This window comes from Homalodisca vitripennis, chromosome 4, assembly GCF_021130785.1.
Source record: "Homalodisca vitripennis isolate AUS2020 chromosome 4, UT_GWSS_2.1, whole genome shotgun sequence".
Classification (NCBI taxonomy): Eukaryota; Metazoa; Arthropoda; class Insecta; order Hemiptera; family Cicadellidae; genus Homalodisca; species Homalodisca vitripennis.
Window position 1 is genome coordinate 197,614,660 of NC_060210.1, and position 7,495 is coordinate 197,622,154.

Genomic DNA, 7,495 nt, shown 5'->3' on the forward strand with positions numbered 1-7,495 from the left:
AGGATCAACGCTTGTTACGAACAAAATGCTAAGTTACCATTAGAATCAATACGGTAAGTAGAGCGCGCTGGAAAATAATGCCAAAATACTTGTTTTGCCAATGAGTCTCTGGTTGGAGAATATAACAGTAGGTTTAAGATAATTAATTTATAGTAACCCATGGTTGTGAGATTGTACAAACCTTTGTAATATTTGTAAATAAAAGTTATTTATGTACATTTTTATTTAGTGGTTAATTTCGAACAATCTTCACATCCAGCAAGTTTCACTTTGATGGCGTAGGATATAAACCTAGGCTGAGCATAATAGTTCTAATCATAGTTACACAATAAAATTTTAAAATGGAAACCTTACAGGTAAGGTTTGAAGGCTAAAATAACAAAGCTTCAGAAATCATGATTGACTAGCCAAAACAAAGGTGAACTTAAAAAATCCTGTTTCCTTAGATTTTCTGTTGTTTCTGGTAATTACAACACTAAAAATTGTGCGAAAGTTGAATTTAGCTTAGTTTAACTACGTCGAAGACTTGACTCCTGAAATCTGGAGTCATGTTCGTCTGAAGCGGTCCACAAACAGTCGGCGACGAAGAATGAAGAGGCGCAAAACCCAACCCGCATCGTTTCGACATTAAAGACACACAGACTACAAAAATTGTAATCTAGGTGAAGAGGTAGGGCCTATTCTCATTTTCTCATCAGGTGCACAATTGAGTGCACTACGATGACGATCTCAAAGCACGGTGGATCAACCGAGTCTTCTGCACATAACTTAGCTATGGTGGAAAGGGTTGATTCAATGCGAATGTTGAGTTTAGGTCCTGTTCATTTTTCTCTTACGTGCAGCATCTGAAATGTGATGCTATTGCATCAGATATATACTAAAAATTGATATTTTAAACGATTGACTTAAAAAGAGACATACATAACATGGACGACATCTAAGCCGTTTTATCGAATGGTTCCTGATTCATCTATTCAATGATCCAACCTTGTGAGAAGAAGCTGCCTATCCCAGATATGCTGGAAGATAGTCTATCTATATCCGTTAGCTTTCGTGAGTCACATTGTAAAAATAAAAATTAGTTTAGAGGTAGGCCTACATTGGTATTGTTTAACATGGAGCTTGTATTGACTATCCTTAATTTATTCAATACATTAAGAACACCCCAACCAATACTAATAACTTTTTATTTTTGTAAGGCCTTTCGATAGCAATGTAGTGAACACATTAATATCACTTATCCCTATTGGTTCGAAACAAAAAACACACTAAAATTCATTATTACTATTAAATATAAGGAGAGGGAAAAAGGGAATAAGACGGGAAAATACATTTTTTAAATAATTCTTGATGGATAGTCATAAAAAAGTTATGAAAAATTATACTTATACATACTTATGTGCGTACTTGCGTTTAAATATTGAGTATTTTTTAATTAGAAAAGGACTTGATTCTTTTGCCATTTTTTATTGAGGAAAATCATGTACTTCTTTGTCGAAAGCGATGGTAATATCTAATACACAGGTACAACAGTTAAAGTTTGTAAATGTGGTTACAAAAAAGATCAAGCTACTCATCGCCCTACAGTTATATTTCATCGGTTTAACGTATATCTTTTGTTAATACTGACTATCCACTTTCAAAATCAATTTTATAATTTTACAAAATGAGCTTATAATTCAGTGTTGTTCAGTGTTTTGAATTTCCTTAGCCACTCCAGAAGTTTAGAATCTATTGTACCAATATTCTTCTAGTTGAGTTTAAATAATTTCGTTATGCAACCACAACCATTTCTCACAGCACTGTGGTGGAGCCTCTCGCGATAAAATAAATTCTGTCTCAATGTTATAAGAAATTAAACAAGTTGCGCCAGCTGGCGGAAAGGTTACCGAGACGAATGATAACGTCGAGACCAACATAAACAAGATAATAATACTTGGGGTAGAACGTATACTGCAAGTATGGTGTAACGTCATATGAAATATGTTTGGCGGTGCAGCGGCAACGCCCTTCACTACATGCGAAATTATTTTACAATCAAGGTTTTTACGTAACGATTGATCATTGAAACTATTCTGGCACTTGTTTGATTATTTTAAGAAAACTCGATGTTTGTGTTTTGGTTAAAAACTAAAAAAAATCACAAATTAATGTAAATAATGTCTTATTTTACCTGGTAAGTAAGAACTAAAAAGTCTTCTTTAACATGACCTGGGTACCAATGGCTTAAAGGTGACTTCCGAATCACCACCAACGGCCAGGCAGGCGGGCTGCATCATCTTAGGACAAGAAGCTTAGAAAATTCACTCAGTCATATAAGACCTTTGCGCTGCTTCCGGAGTGACAGGATATTCTGGGGTAAGGTTGGGGGTAGGGGCCGCCTCTTGTCAAGATTCATGAGGAAAACTTAAGGGCACTAATCTCAAGTCATGTTCCCTCGGAAGACGAGAAAGCCAGCTCTGAACCAGCCTCTCCAGTCAAAGCAGACAGGGGGGTGGCCTTATGTCTAGGCTAGCATAACCTTTGACTCTTAGGGAACGAACCCTACCAACTCCAACAGTCATCTCCCGCAGAAGACTAGGCCTATCGATCTGCCCTAGCATCCCAGAAGCTCGACATTTCAGGTTAGTGATGTGCCGCTCCTGGATGTCCCTAAGACTGCCCAGATTGAAGGGCCTCATCGGACTTTGCTGTATCCAGTGTGGGTTGAACTGAAAAATAAAAACCAGTTAGAAATGAACCCTCTGGAGATGGTGGGCTGCTTGCAAGGACAGGATCGCTCAGTGGTCACCCATCCAAGCAGCAACCACGTCGACGTTGCTTGATTCGTTATCTCTCGATTCAAGAGTTTTTTATGTCTTTTTTAGTTTTACTCCAAGAGAATGAGAGATACGTCAAAAACTTTAAGGGTTTTTCTTAGAGAACTGCAAAAGTAAATGAAAACATCCGACAATCGGTTACGGAGTGCCAAATTCACTCTGCGCATGCGCAATCCTTAATGGCGGCTCAGGATAAGTTTACCCACATACTTAGGCCTCATAAGAATCAAAAGAGAAACTGTGTCCTAATAGTTTTGCATACTTGTGAGCCAATACGGCCTGGTCTAATTGCTGCTCGCTGCTGGCTAGCTATTATATTTGGTTACAATTTTGTTATGTAATCTTATGATAAAAGTGGCTACTATCTTTGTATCGAGAATAAAACGTTTAAATTTCGTTTCAAAAATTTTAGATGTTCCAGTTGCGATGTTAGGACGCATACATAATACATACCCAAACATCCAGTGTAAACTAGTATAGAAACTTACAATATTTTTGTATTGTTAGTGTCCCATAAACTATTTTGAGAGAACTCACTGTTTGGATGTATTTTTAAAAATCATAAATTTTCCCGTTTACGTTGTTAACCCTCAAAACCCAAGCCAAAACAAATATTTCTTAACAGTAATATTAGCTTTAAAGTTAATGCAATAACTTGAACTTTTGGCGCTATTTGGTTAAACCGATATAAAATTGTTACCTCCATGTTCATAGTAATTTTTGAGCACATTCAAGAAACGTCATAATTAAGAGTGGATTGTTACGACTAGTCTCAGTGAATAGAGTTTTACAATGTTATTCTCAGTGTAAACACTGAGTTGACACACGCGTTAACTTGACTAATGTCACCCTCATATGATAATGACTACGACAATGTAAGTGTTGTGCGCGGGGGGGGGGGTGTTTTGAAGTGAAGGTTTCACGTCTTGAAATGATTCATATTGCCGCGTCATCGATATTTCCCCATTCCTCTAAACCTTTACTCATGCCAGTTGAACACCAACTCATAAATCTAGTTTTTTTTATTACAACGCTGTGTAGTTTTTACAAAGTAGGAGAACGCCATACCACGTGTTGAGTAACAGGCTTCACTGATTGCAAAATCTCAAATCTATACATCATAATTATAATTCTCAAAAAAATCATACTTAAAAAAAGGTTTATATCCTCCGATAGACAAAGGAAAAGTTGTTTCAGCCTCCTGAGTGATTCGCTTCAATGACGCTCAGCCAAATTCCATGTTAAGACATGCACCATCACAGAACTCACTCTTGTGTATGTAGAAATGAATTGTCATGCAAAATTAAAGTTTTCACATGATACCCTTTCTCGAGATATCCTGCCACATGATTCAAATCAAACAAATCAAATTTATTTCAAAATGTTTACAAACAAGCATGGTACACGTAATACGAATGAAATTAGTCCCACATGGGCCACAGAGGCTTGTGCGTGGTGACGAGTCTGTCACTAGATGCAGTGCACAGCGTTATGATAGTTATTATGTTAGTTAGTGTATTATGATAGTATGATATCATTAATAATAATAATAATAATAAAGTATTTTATACATTTTTTAAAAAACAATTATTATATCAAATCTAAAATAATCTGTGTAATTTGTTGGCCACAGACAGCTTTAATTATATGCCACAATACCCAATAGTATAATTATTTTATACAAAAGATTACAAAAAATAAGGTATGTTATTTGCTATTGTGTAAATTATTAAATTGAACAAAATTAATTACTAACGATACTTAGGTTAAATTTGGGTTATTGGAAGTGTTTAAAACCATCGGAGAGGCGAAACGGCGCAAGACGGCCATCGCAACAATAGTGGAAAAAGTTTGTTACGTGTAATAAAGTAAGTTAGTCCAGTAAATAAACGTGATCATATACATTAGTCTAGTATATAGATGATTCACATTCACATTTCGGTTCATTTATTTAGGTTTCACAGCAATATTCAAATAATAAACGTTTCTGTAATCTAGGGAGGTTGCTACAACGCAAGAGTGCGCTGAAATCAAATATTACAATCAATTTTCTACATTAATTTCCACATAATTATTTTACCCCTTTAACTCATTTGTTTTTAGAAATATAATTTAATGGTTGTATTCCGATTTTTTATAAATTTATTATCCTGTTATTTCCTAGTTGTAATCATGGTTACACATTATACTAATGTAACAATATTTGCTAACGCTCAGCCAAATCACGTGGAGTGACATGCACCATCATCTAACTCAGTGTTACCCACACAACAATGAAGCATCATGCAGCTTTCAAGTCTATAGGTGAGCTCGGAATACCCTATGGACAGACAGACAGAAATAAAATTTTGCCAGCTCTCGAGTAGGCTTCGCTAACGCTCAGCGAATTGCCGGCACATAATGTATCTTGATAAGCAAGCATCCCTTACTTGAAGTAAGGCTTGGCCTTACAAAGTTAGGTTTCTAGATAAAAGCGAACCCATATCTTTAAAAAAATGCATATACAAAAAATGAAATAATTAATTAATTTTATGTAAATGTTTGAAAATACATTTGTTATTAAAGAAGGAAGGTTTCAAGGGATTTAGGATTAGAGGATTTATGATATGTGCTATCATTACATGTTACAAAAGGTATAACACAACGTTTCGAGGATTGGAGTCTGTTCTTTTCTATAACCACCCCTCCCACCTGACGAAGAGGATAGATTTCAATCCTCGAAACGTTGTGTTACACGTTTTGTGACATATAACGATGGAAAATGGCCCAAATCCTGTAATTTTTGTTTTTATTTGTAAGTTTGTATTGAGAATAAAATACACTACAATAACTTGGAATATACTGTTGTGTAGGTAATTAAATGCTCTATCGTGAACTAAAAGCTGTATCTGTTGTACCACTTCTATGTGGAGTGTAAGGCAAGAGCGAACGAGTTGGGGAAGGGGGCATCAAAAGGATAATTTGCCTAGTGCGCCATAGTCCTTGCACCGGTCCTGATAAAAATCAGACATTATATGACATTTTATCCTGAAATAATAAAACTAGAATTGCTAATTAAAATATTAGAAAGGTCCCAGAAATTTATGAAAACCAAATTTGCACCCCTAGAAACCTACTTGCCCAAGAATCGAATCTAGAGAGCTAAATCCTTTCCTCATCAATCTCAAGCAGCTTCTTTAAAGTCAGCAACATAGCATACTTGAAACCATTCTATGACAAATTGTGCAAACTTAAGGGGTTTGTAATGTGAAGCAGCTTTGTTGTGAACCAAGTATTTTTAATATGTTATTTAAATTTTGTGATAGTGAAGCTTAGCTAGCCTTTCATTGGGGGAAACAACCGATTCGCATAATCGCACAATTAGGCTCCAGAAAAACATGCAAGGAGTCATTTAAAAAACTGCAACTGTTGACTTTCCCGAATCTAAATTTTGGATACAATCTTGTTTTGTATGTCTAAATGTGCTATGACACGTGGATGATACATACATTCGTATGAGACAATAAGCAGAGAGATCTACCGAACTGGAAGTCACACGAACTCTTGCTCTCGCAGGCAGGAGTTCTTAAATCCACACGTTGCCAAATTCTATGTCCAAACGCGTTAAAAACTCGTTTAAAGCGCTTTCTAGCCCTAGCTTTGCATTTTATAGTGCTGATGAGTTTATGGTATTCGTCTGGATGAAATGGGAAATTGGCATGAATGAATCTGGTACGACGAAAATGCTGTATGTTTGACTGGGATCTTGATGTGTACTGCTTGCTCAAAAATTGTTGAAAAATTTGACTATTGCTATACATTAATGTAGTTTCCTGGCAATAAAAGAATTGAATTTGTACAATATATATTCTTCGAAGTAGTTAGAAATCCCGTATATTCCTGCTGAATATTCATGTCGCAATGATGTTCCACAAGTGATCGTATAATACCAGCAGGTGCAGTGACGAGTACGTGTTGCAGATTGTGTCCTGGGGCGAGCGCGGAGCGGCGCGCGCATGCGCTCACCAGCTATTGCCAATTAATCCTGTTAGGACACTGCATTACTGCGGCCATAAAGCGCAAGGGTGACTTCGCTCGAGTTATGGGCCCCCTGAATAACGGCGGCCCGTGATTACGATGGTAACGAATGGTACTGGAGGCAGGATCGACCGGGAATTAACAAGGATGAGACAACTCGGTGGTCGGTGTTCGGCGGTCGACGGGCGGGAGGTCGTTGTTTATGCGCTACACCCAATTATTACTCTAGTAAGTAGTTTATAGGCGACTCGCCCCGGGTGCGCAGACACCGCGCATGCGCAATCACCGCGCATGCGCAGTCGTCGGCAGGTCCGAAACTGTCTTGTTCCCAATTACTGCGTTCATATAAAACAGATAAACTATGTTTTCAGTTTGCTTCGCCCTTAAATAATAGACAAGCCAAGATTTAGTGCTTAACTCTGATTTATAACTCAGACGACAGGGGTAAACTATTTGCCTGCAGTCACTAGTGCTTTTCTGCATCGTCAAGGACGTCAAAAGCATAAATTGGAACACGAAAAAAAGTAGACCTGATAGTCATCACAGAACCCACAGTTTAGTTTACTACTGACGCTGTTATCGCTTGTGTGATCAATAGACGCAATACTCAGCCAACGCAGCACCTGCAGTTCTGGGGGTCGTCCTATAACTGACCAAAT